We start from the raw sequence: 21,327 nt of genomic DNA, 5'->3' as shown, positions 1-21,327 counted from the left end.
CCAGTATTTAAACTCCAGTGTTCACAGAAACTACACTCAAGTGCTTATGTGGCCCAATACAGATCTATGAAAGAAAAACTATACATACATAATGAAGAGTTATCCTGTAATTTTACACAATGTTCCAGAATGTCCTGCCTTTTTGAAAATAATACATGGTATAAAGTTTCAGGAGAACTCTCCATTATGCAAAATAGTATTGTACAGTGAGATCGGTGGCCAGGATCATGGATCCACTATTCTCTCTGGGAAATGTATGTTTTACAAGCACAAACAAGCAATGTGGAACTGAAATACAATTAGATCTCAAAAAATGCAATAAAGTAACTGAATATTATATAGAATCAACAAGGTAAATGTGACACCTGGCTCCAGGTAAAGGGATATATGCCCAGAGGTTTAAACAAAGAATATGAATTAGCCCAGTTGATATATGATATGACTAATTGGTATGGATATGGCTCAGTGTATTTTTTAAGGATTTTTGTATCCTAAGGTTTTCTTCTTTAGCGGCCACCAAAGAGTCTGCATGAGCAAGTGGAGCAGTAAAGTCACGTAGGCCTTTTTTACTGCAAATTTTAAAAAGGTGTGTTATTGGTGGAACTATATAAGAAAGCCTGCAATATACATGTATAATATCAAGCTGGGTGGTATATATAATGCCACATGTTCACTTTGGGCAAGGCTGTATACTGTATGTATAAGCACGATTATTAGTGGAACCCTGATGTATGTATTTTCAATATATGTTAGTATATGTGTACAGTATAATTGTATGTACCACTAGAGGGTAATGTGATATGTGGATGAATAAGGAAGTGTTTCTAATGATACTTTGTCAGCTTGAAAGAGGTTTTAGCTTTGTTAAATGGGATTGCTGCTATGAGTAACTGCTATTATTAGTGATGGGCGAATTTATTCGCCAGGCGCGAATTCACGGCGAATTTGCGCGATTCGCCGCCAGCGAATAAATTTGCAAAACTCCCGCGAAAATTCGCGGAAAAAATTCGCCGGCGTCAAAAATTTTTTTTTCGAAAAACGGACGCCGGCGTCGGAAAAACGGGCGCCGGCGTCAAAAACGGGCGCCGGCGTCAAAAACGAGACGCCGGCGCCGTTTCGCGAATTTTTCGCCGTTTCGCAAATTTCGCGCGAAATTCGCGAATTTTTCGGCGAAGCGAAACGGCGCAAATTCGCCCATCACTAGCTATTATTGCTATTATTAATTATTGTATTAAGTTGATGCATAGTATGGGTTAATATAAGTATATTAGGCATATTCTGTGTAACAGTCCATTAAAAGCACACACAACTCACTACATTTTTGACCAAAAAGAAGAACTTATATAATTTTACAAACCTCTTGTTCAAAATTTCACATTCGCCCTACAGGTCTACAGTAGTGCCACTGCAATGAAAAAAATCATCTCAGAAATATGTCAGTAAGTCTTTATATTGCAATGTTTCGACTGAAATAAGATTAATTCCTATACCTTTTACTCAGTATTTCTGATGTATTAGAACCGAGGAGCCTGACTATTTCTCCAAATGAAAGCAGAAATACAAAATGCAATTGAGCGTTTATTCTGAGAGTTTAGATTGATAAAAGTTCCCCCAATGACAGTCCTTATATTTATTGAAAATAATTGTATGGTTACATTTACCATGACTACCATGTGTAGAGATGGAAAGAAGAGATAAGCAATAATGCAAATGTTATTAACAGGAAGGGTGCAGTATATCCGTCTCTACATACCTAAAACCCTTATTTTCATATACCTCTTTGAACTACATTCTGATAAGTAACAGGATTCTAAGGGAAAATGTATTTGTTGAATCCATCTTTGAGATAGGTGCATTTTGCAAACGTTGTGAATGTAGCAATTTACATGCTGGAAAATGTCTTTTTCTCTTGTCTAAAATTAATTTGTGGTTTGAAATCTTTGAATGTTTAATGATGAAGTCTAAACATTTCTATATTAATTTAAAACCATCAAAAACAAGAATATATTCATCTCTATGTTTTACTTAAAAGGCATTTCTTTTTTTCTGCTATCAGTAAAGTGTAGAAATCTGCCTTTACGTTTTCCCTAGCTTCGTTTTATTGTAGACTGTAAATCAGTTCTTCATTGATTAGCTCCCTAGCGAATATGAAATGCTGCATTAATGTAGTATAGATAAGCATTTACACTACACATACTGTATGACATACAAAAAAACAACAGTAAAATGACACCAGAAATCGAGTGTGTGCATATTTAAGTAGAACAATAGTCTGTCAGTTATAAGCTGATAAAATACTGATAACATTTCAGTTATACAGTTTAATAATTCCATGAACTGTAGACTTTATTTGTGTGGACCGTTAAATGGGAATAATTTTAGGGTATATTTAAAAAAAAAAAAATTAGACATTTTCTCACACTTTTAATAAATATTCCTTTTTCAAAATGTTTACATTAGCCCTTACTTAAATTGTGACCTTTCCAAACCACTTGTAAAACTCCATAAATAGCTGCTGGATATGTTGTCATTATGTAAATCAAAGATAACAAAATACAATATTTCCTTAGAACATGCTAACCACTTTACAGCTGGATTCATAAAACATTTCCTCTTTAAAGTTGAAGGATCTGATTTGATAAAAGTGAACATTTTAAAAAATGCCCTAAAAATTCTTTTTTAGGGCAGAGTGACTTTTGACTGCTCAAAGCAGCTGAACACATTCTGCTAAATTGATACAGCTCTCTTCTTTGCTAAATGTGTCAATTCATGAGAACTTTCCTGACTTTTAAACAAATAGAAAAGTTTGATAAATTAGAATGCTGATAGTCCTTTTGGATAACTCAGTTTGATACAATTTCGAATAGACTGTAAATTTGATTGGGGGTTATTTAATAAAAGAATTGAATATCTAAAACTCGCATAAATTTTACCGACTCGAAAACTCTAATCAAATTAGAATCTAATTTGACTAAATTTTTTTCAGGAAAGCTAGTAAAATGTCCAAATTGACGCCTGGACCTATGCCTTGACTTTTACATGAATTTGGCAGGGTTTAGGTGGCAAATAGTCAGATTTAAATTTTTAGGGCCAGAGTTTGGTAAATCTCGAAATTCGAATTAAAACTCAAATCAAGTTTGGGTAATTCACAATTTGAGTTTGAGCGTTTTGACTATAAAAAACAAATCGAATATTCGAATTTGAATATTCTAAAGTGTTTTAAAGTAATGAAATAATCATGTAATTTTGCCATGCACTAGTTAAACGTATCTGTTTGCTTGAGAAACACTACTATAGTTCATATAAACAAGCTGCTGTGCAGCAATGGAAGAAATTGAAAAAAAAGGCTATATGGCACAGGTTAAATAGTGGATAACAGATAACACCATTATGTTCTGAAGAGCTTATCTGCAATCTGATGTGTAACTTGAGCCTTTTCTCCTTTGAATGACTGCCCCATGGCTACACAGCAGCTTGTTTATATAAACAAAAGTAATGTTTCTAAAGCAAACAAAGCAGTGTTACCAGTGCAGGGCAATACTGCATTATATTTTTATTACTTTAAAACACTTTCATTTGTTGGATGTTCCTTTAATGTATCTCCCCCTTAGATACCTTACTTATCTCATTTTTTGACTATATTCACTGATATGTGGGGCATCGGGTTGCTGGAACTTTACATAAAGAAAACAACTAGAACCTTTGTTTATTGATCTTTAATATTTGTTACAGTGGTTGAGACGCATTAGTATAAAGGTATGTGAAATGCACAGAATAATCACATATGCCTTAGACCAAGGGAATGGTAGTGATAATACCCCAGTTACTGTATATATATAGCTTTGTTTTTTTTAACCAAGCTCATGGTAGAGATAAAAGGTAGAATTCATCTGGATGGGCATTATCTGATAAAATGCAGCTATATTCAGGCATGCCATTTAACATTAGCTCTAGTCCTTTCTAGTTAACTAACCAATTTTAAAACAAAAGATCAGAGCAAGAAGCATCAGATCACCCAAAGACAACATGACTCTTTGGCATATTATGATAACAGTGCATTTGAAAGACCCGCATCATATAACTTGCTCTGCTTCAAGTGTTTTCTTTTATTTGGCCTTGTGGATGGCAACACAAAATAGTAACAGCATTTTATGCCTTATTGTCTCGCACAGAAAATCCCAATGCATTTATGGTGACAGCAAAGACATATTGTTCTAATACTTTACTCTGCAAGCTTAATACATATGTATTTTTATACAATACCATTTATTAACTGAGCCCACAGGGTCACAGCACAGAATTTGCTGCTGAATATCTTTTCTGTTGTTTAAATTTTTTTAAAGATGAACTTTAATTGATTGAAGTCATTACATATACTGTATGAACATTGCATTTACTGGAGAAGCCAGCATTATTGTTTATATTTCCAGCAGTGAAGCTATCATTTACAGAAGGCGACAGAGAATCCCAAAAATCATTCGTAAATAGACAGACGTTATACCAAGTCACTATTGTTTTTCTTCCTAAATCCGTTTAAGTGCTTTCATTTGTTTAATTTATTTGCAATATGCTCAGAAAGCAGTCTCCATTCATATTCATTTATGATAAATATTGAGCCCAGAGATGTGTTCAGTAGGCTTGTTACAGTTACATACTATACTAAAAGGCATTCTTCTACAATATACCTTGCTAGATGTTTACAGAAATATAGACACATCCTTCAAAAGAATGCTGACTGGTTCTATTGAACTTATTTATGTAATATATCAATTTCTGATTTAGCTTTGCAAGGTTTAGCTATAATTGGGGGCAGATTTAACAAGGGTCAAATTGAATTTTGATTTTTTAAATTTGAATTTTGAGTTTATTTTAGTTTAATTTGACTAGGGAATAGTCAAAATTCGATTTGAGTTAAAAAAAATAAAAAATTTGAATTTCAAAATGTATCATGTACTGTCTCTTTAAGAATCCGAATTTGGCTATTCATCGGCAAAAACCTTCCAAATTGGTGTTTTAGCCTATGGGAAACAATGTGGAGTCATTTTTGGTGAAAAAACTCAAATCAAATTTGATTCAAATTCGATTCAAGTTTGCAGGTCGATCCTATTCACCCAAATTTGATTTTTTTTTTATTTTTAATAAATTTTTATCTTTGGTCTTCTTTTGAATTTCGAATTTATGGGAGTACATGGGAGTTTTTATAAACCCCCAAAAACTCTTAATTCTACCCTTGATAAATATGACCCCTGGTGTAGTTTTATGTGTAAAAAAATATGTGAAGGCCTTCCGATCAGAGGGCAACATTTTAAAACTAGGGTATAATGAAGGATTCTTAGCAGATCAATATTGTTTTTTTTAACAGTTTACTGACTTATATAACTTTTTCCAACTCAATCTAACACCCATTTGCTCAATGGGCTGTGAGAGGTCAGCAGCAGCCCTGAGCTCTAACACCCTCTTAATCCAAAGTTCTTTGAGTGCTTTCCAACTTCTAGAGAAACTTGCCAGCTTTTACTTGTCAAGTTTTTTTTCTTGTGACTTTTTGACTATTCGAGAATTGAGAATATATTCTCAAGTATATTCGCATTTGCTTTTTGTCTATTCGAGAATTGAGAATATATTCTCAAGTATATTCGCATTTGCTTTTTGTGTTACTTTTTTCTCAAATCAAGAAAAAATTATAAATCAACCCTATAGCAAACCATAGCTTCGGGGGAAAGTGCAAAAATATATGCCCATATATAGGCCTATAAATGAAAGTGTCACAGTTTATCTTCTGGCCAACCTCATTAGAAAAGTTATTGCTATTTGTTTTAAGGCATTTTACTTTAAAGACCTATACTGTATTATATATCGCATTTTCTAAATACTAAAATGGTCTTGACATTGCACTTGTACTGTTTGCCAAATGCTGCAACCATACTATATCTCCCCGTTGGCCATCACTCTTAGAATGCAAGCTCTTCAAGACAAGAATTGCTCTCAACTATTGATTTCACTGTATTAATTTAACCCAGTACATAAATGTTCTGAGTCCTTTGTTTGCAAAGCAGAGGTATGGAATATATTATCCAGAATGCTTGGGACCTGGGGGTTTTCTGGATAAGGGATATTTCCATAATTTTTATCTTCATACTTTGTCTGCTAAAAAAATAATTTAAATATTAAGGGGCATATTTATCAAAGGTCGAAGTTAAAAAACGTCAAACTGTTTTCTGGATAACGGGTTTTCATATAATGGATCCTATACCTGTAGTACTAATGCATCAATAATAAATAAAAAAAGTATAAATGGAGACTTGAATGGAATATTTTCCAATAGACTTCTTGCTATTGTGTAACAGCCTTTAAGATAATGGGGCAGATTTACTAAGCTTGAGTGATTTGAATGAAAATACAAAATAGAATTTTGAAGTATTTTTTGGGGGTACTTCGACCATCGAATGGGTCAAATTCGATCAAATTCAATTGAATCAAATGATTCGAACGATTCAAAGTAAAAATCATTCGACTATTCGATAGTCGAAGTACTGTCTCTTTAAAAAATACTTTGACTACATACTTTGCCACTTTAAAGGACAAGGAAAGGCAAACAAATAAAACCCCATTTTTACTTTCTTTAATAAAAGAAACCTACCTCCAATATACTTTAATTAAAAAATGTGTACCATTTTTAAAAGAAACCTGACTGTATGCAGTGAAATTCTCCCTTCATTTACTGCTGTGGATAGGAATTGTCAGATGGTCCCTAACAATCATACTTATGAACAGCAGGGGGAGCTCCCGCCTTACTTCCCAGCCAAGCAGAATTCAAGCAGCTTTGTTTATGACGATCCCTAAGCAGCCCAGACCACACTGAGCATGTGCAGGGTCAGGCAAAGATATTTAACAAAGTTACAAGATGACAGCCCCCTGTGGCCAACTTTGAAAGCATAAATCATTTGTTTGATTAGGCTTTGTGGTGCAGTAAGTTCATGCTTACAGTATGTTTTGTATACAAAATACAGCATTTCTAACTTTATTCTATTTTAGACTTTCATTGTCCTTTAAACCTACTGAGGTGTAATGTTAGCCTATGAAGACCTTCCCCAGCACTTTTCTAACATTTTTTTGATCGAATAAAAATCCCTCGATCGATCGCTTAAAATTGTTTGAATCGTTTAATTCGAAGGATTTTATTGCTCGATCGACCAATTTTTACTTCGATCATTCGATCGAAGCATTTGCGCTAAATCCTTTGAATTCGATATTCGAATTTGAAGGATTTAAGTTCGAGGGTCAAATTCGAGGGTTTATTAACCCTCGAAATTCGACCCTTGATAAATGTGCCCCCACATGGTGCCTTTAAAAAAAAATCAAATACAGAACATTATCGACCAGTAAATCATACATCTAAAGGTGGCCATAGATGCAAAGATCCTATCGTACGAATCGAGGATTCGTTCGATTTTCGGACCGTGTGTGGAGAGTCCCGACAGCAGAGATCGGTCGTCTGGTCGATCGGACAGCCGGAGCCCATTGTGCTCTCATAGTAATCCGATTGTTTGGCCATAGGGCCGAACGTTCAGATTACCCCCGATATAGCCATGCCCGTTAGTGGCATATTGGGGAAAGATCGGCTCATTTGGCGATGTAGTGGTAGTTCCTGGGTTCCTACAGAGGCAAGAGTCAATAGGGTCACCCTGTGCAGATGCTATTTTGAAACCATGTCCTGGAAATTGCCCAATTCCCACAGTTGTGACAGATGCATCTTCCCATCACAGCAGCAATTACACAAGACTTATGGGAGCAAATTCTGCATTATAAGTAGAAACATGGTGTGCCCAGAATCCCATTTTGCACACTGCACTTCCAGTTGTAAGTGTCATCTTTTTAACATTTTTAGATCCATTAGCATTAAAAATGATGACTGCTTTTCACCTCCTGAACTCTTTAGGCTAGTGAAACAAAATGCTTTTTCCCTGCAGAACAGCTTACTAATGCCCCATGTTTGCAGTAACAGCCATTTTTGGGATACTGTATGTCTCTCACTGCGCAGATGGGGTAGATTTCAGAATTTAGGGGATTACGATTTGCCCTCAGTATATAATATATATGTATAGTATTTATTTTAATTAACATACACATTTTTATATATATGAAAATAATATTAGTTTTGCCCTCAGTATATAATATATATGTATAGTATTTCTTTTAATTTAACATACACATTTTTATATATATGAAAATATTACTTTTGATAAAAAAAGGAGAATGTGTATCCTGTTTTCATCCAATCAATTTACTGTGCTTTTATGTTCATGCCATTTATTCACCAAATTAGTACTACATTTGTGTAGCATAATTGAATAAATTAGTTTGAAGATAAACATTTATTTAATCTTGTGCAAATTGTTGATCATTTCAACATTACATTTCTAATAAGGTTCAATTACAGGCAACAGTTGCTGATGTATCCATATTCAGAGGGTGACACAGTAACTAACCAGTGAGTGAAAATAATTGTGACAGTATTCTGTTGACATTTTGCAAATTTTCATGGCAAATATGTTGAAGCTTAATTAGTAGGTTATTATTCAAGGTATTTGTGTAAATACTGCAATCTTTTCAATTTATTCCAGTAGTATTTGTTTTACTGGTATCATCTGTTGATCTTTTCATCTGAAAGTTTTACAGCAGTAACACATTAGAAAACTAAAACAATCACAGTCGAAATAATGTAGTACTCTCTTCCCACTCCCATATTTTAACAATGGGCATAGTATTCATGCACAGAAATCAAATATTTGTCCAGTGCTAATGGCTGTCCTGATAGATCACCTGTGATTGTTCATTCTTTCACAATACGTAGTGCTAGCCTTGCCAACATATGCTAAACCACACTGCCACCATGCCAGATATACCACATGAGTACTTGTACATGTAAGTCTGTGTCAAATCTTGAATTTTGCCCCAGTGTGGGGGTGATTATAAACCAAACCCTGGGCCATCCCACTACACATCAATCAACCAGTACATTTGCAATGCCCAGGTTTTGCCAGGTTTGGGCGGGGAGGGAAATCTTTAACTATCAAGATGTTGCCTAGATTGTTGTCCCTCCAATATCCAACAACTGGTTTGTTGATCTTGGTAAAGGGCATGGAGTTATCAGTCCAGCCAATCTCCCATCTGCCCATTAAAGCCTTATGAATAGCAGGACTTTTGGTAGAAAAAGTTTTGGAAAAAATCAGTCAACCAAAATGTATCCTTTAATACTTAGATTTAGCTATTTAAACTTGTTTTTATGCCCCTAATGGACTGTTTTTTTCATTCTACATTCCTTATGCAGTGGTTCACTGTCACTTTCTGTCTATTTCTCTCTGACCCCTTTTTTCCCTCTTTTTGGCTCTGTTTTCTCTTTTTTTCAAAGGCTCCCTATTTTTCTTTCCCCAACACATTGGCTCATTCTACTGCCAAATTTATGTGATAACTAGGTGCCATATTTGTTGAATTAAGCCATATGTTCCTGTCAAGCCAGATTCAGATAAGTTAAGACCCACAAGCACCTCACACTGGCTGGAAGCTTACCCGGAGATGGGACAGGAAGCACGGCAGTGAAGAGAGAGAGGCTGTAGAGCTGGATATTGTGGCACAGAGGGGCTATGCAGAAGAATAGTCGAATGGATCCAAGGTCAGATCAGGCAGCGAAGGTTCACGAATGGGGATCAGGGCACAGATCAGCAACAGGCAAATCAGAGATAATTTATTAAGGGTCGAATTGAAAATTTGAATTAGAATTTTCTATTTTTTTTATGGTCAAAACTGTGATTAGATAATTATCCAAACTTGATTCGAGTTTTTAAAAAATGTATTTAGATTTGTGAAATTTATCATACTCATACTTTCATTTTATTTCCTTTTACTATCTTTTGTTATGCTGGTTTTCTTTCGTTTTTTATTCCCAATTTGGGTTTCTGTGGGGGAGGGTTCTTAAGGGTTTGCACTGCTTACACTCTTGTTAGTATTTTTTCCAGAGGAAGATCACTATGATGTGATCAAAACATTGGAATTTCTTTAGTTTGTCTATTAAAATCAGTTACTGTAACTAAGCCTGTTGAGTGCATTTTACCTGCACCCAGGCATGCTGTGTTTTTGTTTTGTGAGTGCTCCACCATGTTCCATATATACTGTATAACCTATTACTAGAATAAAAAATTTTGCATTAATATTACCAATGATTTACCCAATAAATGAATTCTACTGTTTTCTGTGTTCTAACAATATAAACATTTTATTTCCACTATGTTATTTCTTGGATAAAATAAGTTGTAAATTTAAAAACTTTAAATTTACAACTTATTTTATCCAAGAAATAACATAGTGGAAATAAAATGTATATATTGTTAGAACACAGAAAATAGTAGAATTCAACGTAACAAAAGATGTTGTAGCTCTTTTAAAAATATTGGACCATTTAAGTTAAAAAATGAATTTAATAAGATTTTCACTTTTTATGATTACACTGTGTAATCATAAAAAGAGAAAATCTTATTAAATTCATTTTTTAACTTAAATGGTCAAAAATGTTTGGATTTTTAAAAGAGCTACAAACTGGAGCCAAAGAAAATGGAAATTTCTTTATTTGGTTCAACAGTCTGTAATCTTGCATAAACACAAATAAATAGGTTCCTGAAGGATGGGCTAATATATTCAACAGATTGCTGCCTGTTCATCGTCAAAAGGACAACAGTTTTTTTCTGTTTGTAATGGAAAAAGGCTAAACTTTACAGTAATTTATTACTTTATTATTACCATCTTGTTTTAGGAAATGTCTTATTGAGCTAAATATATGGTATAATCCAACACTTCTTGTATTATCCAATACTTGTATTTATGCATATAGGGATGGATATCAAGATTGTTATATTTTAGAGATATTTGATATACTAATGAGAGGAGACGAGAGTTCTGACAAGCTGATGTAGGAAACTAGAGTCCAGTGACAAGAAATCATAATCCCAGACCAGGGATCTGAGACCAAACAGATGCTTGTACCATATGTAACATGTACAGTGAGCTAGGAATGTGCCAGAGATCAGAACATAAACTGTATGTGGAGCTCTTAATGTTGTCAAAAGTCAAGGTTAACATCAGGAGTTTGTTGAAGAGGCAGTCAGTTATCTGGCACATTATTCTCTTATGGATAAGCAGTAAGCAGATGCACAAATGTTTCATGAATATTATCACTTTTAGGGGGTTATTTATCAAAATCCAAATTGTTCTGATATTTTAAATAAAAAAAGTCTGACCAAACTAGAATCCACGATTTTACCTTATTTATTGTTAAAAAGCTTGATTTAACTGGATCAGGGGAAAAACTCTATAAAATCGAGCGAAAACACAAATTGGATTTTTGCTCGAAAAGCCTGAAATAGTTGGATTTGCGGGCTCATTCCAGCGCAGACCACAAAAAATTCCAAATAGGACATCTACCATTGACTTATATACAACATCGGCAGGTCTGAAAGAGCGGATATTCAAATTTTGACTTTTTGCATCCTCAGGGTATAATAAATCTTGAAAAATTTTGCTAAAAATTTTGATTTTATATTAAAAAAAAACATGCATTTTTTGGACTTAAATAAGTAACCCCCTTAATTTCAGATTTAATTAAATGAGTAAGTGAACACTGACTTTTCAATTGCACATGTAGGTCTTGTAATAACTTTGTCATGAAATTTCCCACTATTACCACTTGTCATTTTAGATTTTCATTAATTCACAACCTTAATTCACAAAATGCCCTCTAATGAAGTAGAAAGGACAGAATTATTTTATTTTTCATTGAATGTAATAAAGTTATGTAAAGTTCCTGAAGGCTCATATGTAAAGTAAATCATTCTAGCAAAGCTATAAATGACCTTTTAGCAAATAAAAATATACATTTTTATTTGATACATTAAATATGCATTAATATTAATCCTAAAGTTACTAATATTTATGCATATTGTATTATTAGTCTCAATAGCCATGTTTTAAATCTTTTGAGGCAGATTATATACTGATACCTATTTCTTTTTTTGTCTGATTTTACTGAGTTTTACACATAGATTATGTAAAAGTGAAGGCTATGTATCATAATAACTATGCTATGGATTCATTTTTGTAACAAACTAGATTAGAGTCTATGGGCGTTTTTTTCGTGGCAGCTTGTTTTTGCTTTGGGAGGGAAACATCACATGTAATTTTTGCTCAGTATACTGCTACACACATGCCCTACATTGTTAGAGGATCTCCTATCCACTGTGCTACAACTCCCATGCAGCCAGTTTCTTAAAAACATGTCTGGGATTTTTTACATTACTTCTGGTCGAACTGGTACTACACTATAACTAACAACTAATAATTAATTTGACCACCAACAGATAATTCGGGGTGCTTTGTATCCCACATTAAAATGAATAAACTATATATTTATGTGTATGTCCTTATATTGGCAATGGAACAGCTCAGATACCTATGATTGATGTGCAAGGAGAGGGGAAAGTTAAAATGATGTGTAAGTTTGTCGCGCGTCTCTTATTTTGTCGTGTGTCATTTTAGTTTTGTCACGCAAAGCTAAATGAACTATGGGGCAAATTCTTTTACATAGTTTGCTAACATTCACCTCTGTCGAAATGCAGCGAAACCATACATGGCAAAATGTTTCGCTCATAACTAATTACACATGTCGCATAAATCATTACACATTTACACTTTTTTCAATGTCTTGTACAGTTAACATTTGGAAGTTCCATAAGGATGTCCACAATATTGAGTGGCAGGAATATTATGACATTTATACAGTATACCTTGTATCATCTTGCTTGACAGACAAAAAGCCAGTGACTATTGGCATTTAAGTCATCTCTCTGCATACAACAAAAAAAATACTTTTTTCCAGTACCTGTTTACAACTAATTTCCCTATACACAGACAGACCATATGTTCAGTTCCATTTATGGAGATACATAAACCACAGTATAATTTATTCTGTAAATAACACAACCACCAGATCTAAACATTTTGAATCAATATTTAGAAATAAGTGTAACACCCTCTTGGTGACCCCCCTGGTGCCAAGGTTTACATTCTTACCAACTTCCAATGCAGTCCCCTTTGCAAGGAGAAAGGGTACTGGGAATTTCCTTTCTTGGCAGTGCTTCCACCTAATGGGAACCGGGAATACACCTGCATTCAAACACACAAATTTCTGTGTGGCAAATATAACTTTATGCAAGATTAAAGGCAAAGTAAAAATTTGCATGATATAAATAACCCACTACCCTGGAAATATCTGCTGTCCAATCCTGGCACCTCCTTGCCAGCTAAAGTCCCACTCTACTCCTGGTACACAAAGAGTCTTATTCCCTTTCACCCCAAAGGGCTCTTAAGTTTCCCAGGTAGTGCTACCTGCCCAAATACCTATCCCATTGGATAAAGGTATTGACTCCCACGTGGCAGGTGCACACACACAGACACACACAGGAGACATGCTGGATCCTCTCTTTTTCTACTCTTCCTTCATGTACAACTCACCCTTGGGATTCACACAGATGGGTAGGCTCACACAGATCTGGAACAGCTATCCACCTCAATGACATCCTCAGAAGCTCCAGGTTCTCCTAGTTGAGCACACAAGCTTTATCCTCCAGTTGAACTATAACTCCCAGCACTCTCCATAGTGCAAGCATGTAAAAGTCCAGTTTTGCATTTATGAACTTTAGACCGTCCTGGTCTAGCTCCCAGACTTTGGGCTGCCACACCCCAGCCACCCAGGGGCTCCTCCAGCAGTGCAGCAGTTTCTGTCCACCCTCTCTCAGTGAAAGTGAAAGCAGGAATGGCAAATGTGAGCACATGGCTCTCCTATATATATCCAAAGGTGGTGCAGCAGCGGCACTTTGTGACACCCTCCCGTATCTGCCAGACATACTGCACTGGGACAAAGCTGTAGCCCCTCCCAAGACTCTAGGTAGACCCTGTAGCTCAAAGGCAGGGTGGCCAAATACATTGGGTTCCCTGTTATGTTTTTAAAAATGTTAATATGTCAACACCCCTAACTATGAATGTCATGGGATGAGATTAAATGATTGTGGATATGAAATTAACAAATGACACACAGAATTTATTAGACAATGAACACCAGTTTTCAAGAGACAGTTAAACATGCCAAACACAATATACTGTACCTTTTAACCCCCCTAATCTTCACATTAGTTTTTATTTGTCCAGAGAAAGGAAGAAATACTGTTAAAAGGAAAGCAGCATTAAATAGCCCTAAATAAAGTACAAAGCATAAATCATTCACTCCCTTGTCATTATTAGATAAAAAACAAAACAGACCTTTTTCTTAAAAGAGATAGCAATAGGATTTTTGTGATAGTAATGATGGTTGACCAATTATTAAAACAGTTAAACCAAAATTGGATGATGACGAAAAAGTGCGCATTATCAAATTTTTAGATGCAAGGATGAATACTGCCTTATCATTGAAAAGCCAAAAAAAATAAGTTTTAAATCTTTTTTTTCTATGAGCTGAGATGTATATTGCCTCGAGGGAAAAAGATGGCTGATTTACTGTATTTGTGTATTTCTGGAACAGCAAGACTTATTTTTCCCAGTTGTAGGACAGTCAGTGCTATTTCATTAATGCCCAGTTGTGCTGTGAAATTGATTCACAAAAAGGTTCAATTTGTCTCTTTCCTTTTACTACATCTATAAGGCTAATGTCACAACTTAGTTTTCATTCAGTCAGTGAACACTGAAGGATATTTTCCAAGAGGCAACAAAATGCTCCCTATAGAGCAAGGCATACAAGCAAGAGTCACTTGAGTATCTTGTCTGGGAACTTTCTAAGATACTCATAAGTCACCTGAAAGATTCTATTAGTACAATCTAACTTAAAGATATGGATAATGTGAATTTAACTGATATTTTCAGTTGTTTACTCAGCTACCTATCATAATAAGCCTGATAAACAGTCTATTATAAGAAGCCTTTTGTAATGCCACAAATTATGCCCGAGGTGCTTGCCTTCAAGGATATTCAGATAAAAAGGAGTCTATGTGAGACAGCCTTTCTGTAATTCAGAGTTTTCTGTATAACAGGTTTCCGGATAATGGATCCCATACCTATATTTTTCAACTTTCTTCAGACTTGAAGGGGCCTTCAGACAAACCTGAGATTTAAGGTTGTCCAAATGAGAACTTATTATGCCCATTTTATTCCCTCTTAGGCCAATGATCCAGTGACCATGATACAGGCCTGACTTACAGTATGCAGCTCTTGATCTAGCAAATTCTATACTCGGTAATCAAAATGGTTTTGATAATTTGGTTTTAATAAATTGTTAAAAAGTTTCCAGCTAGGAGCAGTATCTTGCCTTATTACTTGTATGTGTTTACCTGCACCCCTATGCTAATATTCTATGAAATAACTGTTGCACTCTGTGTGGGACTTGTATCAAAAATACTTTAATTAAATATTATATCTATCCACCTATCAATTGTGTATTTAAATTAACACTAACTTAAAATCTATTTACACATACAGTAAATACAAACATGGTTGTGGGGATATGGATGTCTCAATTACTGCAGTGGAAATGATTTAACATTAGTAATAGATTTGTTTATAGTCACATAGGAAATGAAGTATGTTTTTTTCAAATTCTGATAAATAGTGCTCCAATTGCTTGACACATTAGTGTGTGGGTTTTGTTCTTAGTTAAGAAAACATTCTGCTGAGAGATAACTTGCTATCGTGTAATGTAGCAGTCTCCATGGAAACCATGTTTTATTTTCGAATAGAAGAGCAAATTAGGTGAGGAAAACATCTGTAAATTGCCATTACATAAGTCATGATAACACAGAGTTGAGTTTATATGCCCTCTGTAAAAAGGGTTGATAGAACACCATTTCTACATAATTATAAACAATTAACATGTATCATTATATATTAAGCTTCTTTGTTTGCTTTCATGTGCATTTTGACTTTTATTGTAAATGTCTCACATTATAAACAACTAAAAAGCAGATCTGATTAACCTTCTACATGATGTACACTTGCCATGGACTGAAATGTGTAACTGAAAACAAATTATAACTAAATGTTCTACTTTTCCTTGTCCATGAGAACCTAAATAATTCACATAGTTATACATTGCAATTTATCCATAACCATTTTGGTCCTTTATTTCTTTGGCTGTTTCTCTGTCTGCATATATATATATATATACAGTATATATAGTATATATGAGTTCATTCATGGCCATGTTCATCCAAGCATGTTCCTTTTGATGTTATGTAATGCCCCATGGACTGCTAGAAAATGACCCCTACTGGTTTTTTTTAAAGGGAATTATAAAACAATATTGCCAATTGAATGGGATAGTTTAGCTTTTACATGGATAACACTACAAGGTGAGCTGACAGCAGCCCCAGATAAACAAAAGGAAAAATACAGATGCCAAAGTGAATGCACATTACTATCTTGATTCAAAAGAAAAATATAAAAAAATAGGACACATTCCCCCATATGTAATATAAGGCACTAAGTTTGCCCAGGTGCAGTAACCCAACCAATAAGGTGACAAGTACATGCTACCTGCTGATTGGTTGCTATGGGTTGTTGCCCCTGGGCAAACTTAGTGCCTTTTATTACATAACCCCAATTGTGTTTAAGGATGTTTGAGGATTGCTTACTCTGTCTTGTTTTATGAGTACTGTACTGTATCCTATGTATTTTGTATCTTCTTCCCCATCATCTTCAGCCATTCGAGTATAACTGTGTTAGTTATGCAGTAGTACAAATAAAAGATGGTCATATGATACAGGTATAGGATCCCTTATCCGAAAACCCGATATCCAGAAAGCTCTGAATTACGGAATGGCTGTCCCCCATAGACTCCATTTTATCCAAATAATCCAAATTTTTAAAAATGATTTCCTTTTTCTCTGTAGTAGTAATAAAACAGTACCTTGTACTTGATCCCAACTAAGATATCATTAATCCTTGCTGGAAGCAAAATCAGCCTGTTGGGTTTATTTAATGTTTAAATTAATTTCTAGGAAATTTAAGGCATGAAGACCCAAATTACAGAAAAATCTGTTATCCGGAAAACTTTACTTTTCACTTTAGAATCCTGTATTTCTTTTGGTCCTATGGTGCTATTAACGCTAGGTCTTTCAAACTGTATGTCATTCACTGCATTTTAAAAAGATAAAACCATGGAAACTCTCATCTCCCTCTGCAAACAAAATGATGGCAAGTTGCTAGTTTCAGTGACGAATGTCACAAATGCAGAAGAGTGCACATGAATATATGATCAACTATTATAAAAGCAATGTTGAACAAAGTGTCCCTTAGCTAAAGACTCAAGGGTACAATATACATTAATATATGTTGATATATATTTAGAGGGCACAGATTTTCTTGGAAGGAAGTCAATGATAACTTGTATTTGTTGCAGGTAATACATGCAGTATGCCTTTTTATTCAAAGTCTAATGTAGATAATCTATATTAATCTGTGGCTGTTAAATCAAAATGTTTTAGTTTAGTGGCATGCATTTTACTAAAGGGAGCTATTAAAGACATATTTCTATGAAGAAAATCCTATATTGATTTTAAGTGTCTCTAGTTTTAATCTCGCTGACTAACAAAATGACACATTGGTGACATTTATTCCACTTACTGTTCATTAACAGTACTTGCTTATTCAGTAGAACTAATTTGTGTGCCTTTCTCAGGTGATGCAAGATGAGGGAGAGTCAAGCATGCACAGGCGAATCTATTAATTATTTAAAATGCCGTTCACGAAGCAAAGCTGCTACAGTTGCCATTACAAACTATGAAAGGTGCGCTTAATGTATTTTTGAAGCATTTATTTATATAGCTCCTATTGCATAGTCATATATTTTCTTTAACTGGTGATAAGCATCACAAATTCAACAGGTGCACAAATAAGACATAATTAGAATTACAGGACAACCAAACTAATCAACATGGGAAAATACTAAAAAGACTACAAAATATGTAAATTATTATTGCATTTAAACACTAGTTATTAAATCTATTACATGGAATGCTTGGGACATGGAGTTTCCCAGATAAGTTGTTTTTTCTTTTAATTTTGATCACCTTGGATACCTTAAATCTACTAAAAAATTCAAAGTAAAAAAACTCAAGAGGATTGTTTTGTAATAAATATGGATTTAAGAAGCTTAGTTACCATAAAGTACACTAAGGGGCAGATTTATCAAGGGTCGAATTGAAAATTTTAATTTTTAAATTTTAATTTTCAAGTTTATGTTAGTGTAATTCGACTAGGGAGTAGTCCAAATTCAATTTTAATCTCAAAATGTATCATGTACTGTCCCTTGAAGAATTCAAATTCTACTATTCACCATCTAAAACCTGCCGAATTGGTATTTTAGCCTACGCAGGACCTCCTTCAATCAACTGAATAGAATTCGATTCAAATTTGATTTGAGTTTACAGCTCGATCCTATTCAACCATTTTTAAAAAATTAGTTTTTTTAATAAATTTTGATTGGTAGTTTTTTTTTTGAATTTCGAGTTTATGGGAGTTGATGGGAGTTTTTAGAAACTCCCATGAACTCAAAATTCAACCCAGTACTGTTTTCCAATCTATTATTACAGAGAAGAAAAAAAACTGTGGAAAAAAATGTTAATGCTTTCTAGATATTGGGTGTCCAAATAAGAGATGCCATACCTATAATTTCTTATCTTTAACAAGCAAGTCTTCATTTTTTATTGAACTATTTTTCCTTTTTAATAACAAACCAGTAAATTGTACTCACTACGAAAAATGGGCGAAAGTATTAAAACATTATTGGACATGTGTTATTTTATTAGGGCCAGGATAATATTTTGGCACAGGTTATTCTGCACAGTGAGACATAGTCATCTCAATATTTTTACAATGATTGTCTGTTCTTTAAATTTTCTTTAAAATTATTTCTACATCTTTATTTGGTTGGCATAATTTTCTTTAAAAAAAGAACTTGTGTGTCTGCATAAGAGAGATAAGGATGATATAAACTCAAAATGCAAATCTGTACATAATTTAAAGCACATCTTTAAAATTGATGGAGTAGAAATTGTAAATTAAACCAAATCACTATGAATATTATAATAAAGTGATACTGAAAGCTGCATTAGTTAGCCTTTAATTTCTTTTGCTCTCACCCCTCTACAGTCAAGTCCTCATAGCACAAGATTTTTTGAAGAGAAAGCTTGTGATTTTAGTTGCTGATGTAATCTAAGTAAGGGGCATGTTATTAAAAAGGGAAATAGATCTTGTCACAGTGTGTAAAAGGAATATTTCACCTCTCTTTAACTTTACAGGTACAGTTATCTAATGGTGATGTGACATGTACCCTGTGCCAGTAGCCAGGACCATGTATAAATATATAGTACTTTTTAGTACTGTGGTTGCAGCATCTTCTGTCAGTGCCATCATCACAGTGAGGAGGGTCTGTGAAGTCCAACAGCCAGTTGGGGCCAACTCTATTCACTGGTCGGTGAATAGAGTCGGTGACTGAGGTTTGCATGGATTTTACCAGTTTGAGTTTTCAGTTGAGTGGGAGTTAGTCTGAGTTTTTAATAAAGAAGTTATTTATTTTCCCCCTTTAATTGTGGTTGCTGGAGTTTTTTCACGGTACCTCCCATGACAGGTGAACTCTCAGATAAAAAAAAATCCTATACAAGTGAATAATGAGTGGTTGTTGGCTGCTTGTAAACTGTAGGGAACTCTAGTTTCACTATTTGACAAATAAATCCCTTTGTATTTAGTTGTTTATTTTTATTTGATTTATTTGTATTATTAATTAAAGTTAAAAATGCCATCTGATACCAATGTACATTTTTGGCAAAAAAGTACCCTTTAAATGTATCATTCACTATTTAATAATAGTTCTGCACTTAGTGACTATTATTTGCAACTCATCATCCCTTATACAATGCCATTCTTTTTCTGTTGCAGTAAGTATGAATACTATAAAACAGAAAAGCGCTTGTTTCTTTGAATTGAACCCCATGAATGTGAGACCTCTCTATGCTAGATTAGAAACTTCAGCTGAAATGGAATACAGACACTGTTAGGTTCTCTATGTTTTATTCATCCCAATACATAGGGCCAATTTGAATATTGGCTTTCAAATCAGACTGAAATTCTTTACTTAAAAGATGATCAAAGTAAAAGATAGAAGCATTTCTGCTGGAGTATTTTTGCATTCACAAAAATGCTTTCAGGGACAAATGCACAGCTTCTTATTGTTATGTTAGCAGGAAACAATGTTTAGCAATAATAGAAATGCTTTTTTTCTTTCGTCTTCGTTTTTATAGTGCTTTGTGGAATATCTGTTGTAAAGATGTAATTACACATAGATATCCTCCCCCTAAAAAAGCACGGAGCATAACATTAGTTTGGTCATATCAACCCATGTCAAACCAAATCATGTCAAACCAAACCATACATTTGGCAGGGAGATGAAGTGAGTTTTTCAGCCTTTGTTCAGGAGTTAAATCAGAATAAATTAAATCTAAGTTTTACAAGTGACTATAGGGAATAAACAATTGAATTCCTGGATCTTTTTGGTTTAAATACTGTGGTTAAACTAAATATTGTTAATGCCTATGAATAAGTACCAGTGGGTATGAAACGCATAAGGCGAAACACAGATTGATCTTTATGCCTACTCTTTTAATTTTATGTTAAATAAAGATGAACTTTTTAACTTAGAGTTTTTGAGATATGTTTTTTGTATCTGACATATCAAACCATGTGCCTTAAAAAAATGTAACTGCTAACTAGGTAAACATTATTTTTATATTTCATTTCTTTGGATTTACAGAATGGTGAATTTTACCCTAAAAGCAAAAGTACAATTAAAATAGATTCATTTATAATGCTGCTTGTGTAGATTCAAAATCATTTTTTTAAATTAAACCCTGCAGAATTTCCAGCCATCAATTTGTTCAATTAAAATGTTTAATATCTGTTCAATATTATGAATCAGTTGGCATCACTCAGTCAATCCATAATGACCCTTTGAAAATGTGTCCTTTAGTTATAGTTCACATTTTGTTTTTTAGTGCTAATTTTGAGTGTGCTGTTCAATATTATACATGAGAATGCCATAAGCATGTCATTGTCATGTGTATTATAAATTATTCTCTTCCTATTCTAGTCCAAAGTAATCTTTTCTCAAGCACTTATTCTATTTTTTGTATTGTAACTTCATTTATTATTCTTTCTTTAAAGGAGATTTAAAAGAATCTGTAA

The 21,327-nt window shown here is 34.0% G+C and overlaps 1 protein-coding gene across 1 annotated transcript in view; it reads left to right on the top strand.

Moving 5' to 3' along the window:
- naaladl2.L (N-acetylated alpha-linked acidic dipeptidase-like 2 L homeolog) overlaps window positions 1-21,327 on the top strand; it is a 338,033-nt gene that overhangs the window by 13,345 nt on the left and 303,361 nt on the right. The window lies entirely within an intron of this gene.

This window comes from Xenopus laevis, chromosome 5L (genome assembly GCF_017654675.1).
Source record: "Xenopus laevis strain J_2021 chromosome 5L, Xenopus_laevis_v10.1, whole genome shotgun sequence".
Classification (NCBI taxonomy): domain Eukaryota; kingdom Metazoa; phylum Chordata; class Amphibia; order Anura; family Pipidae; genus Xenopus; species Xenopus laevis.
This window is presented reverse-complemented; position numbering and strand designations above follow the sequence as displayed.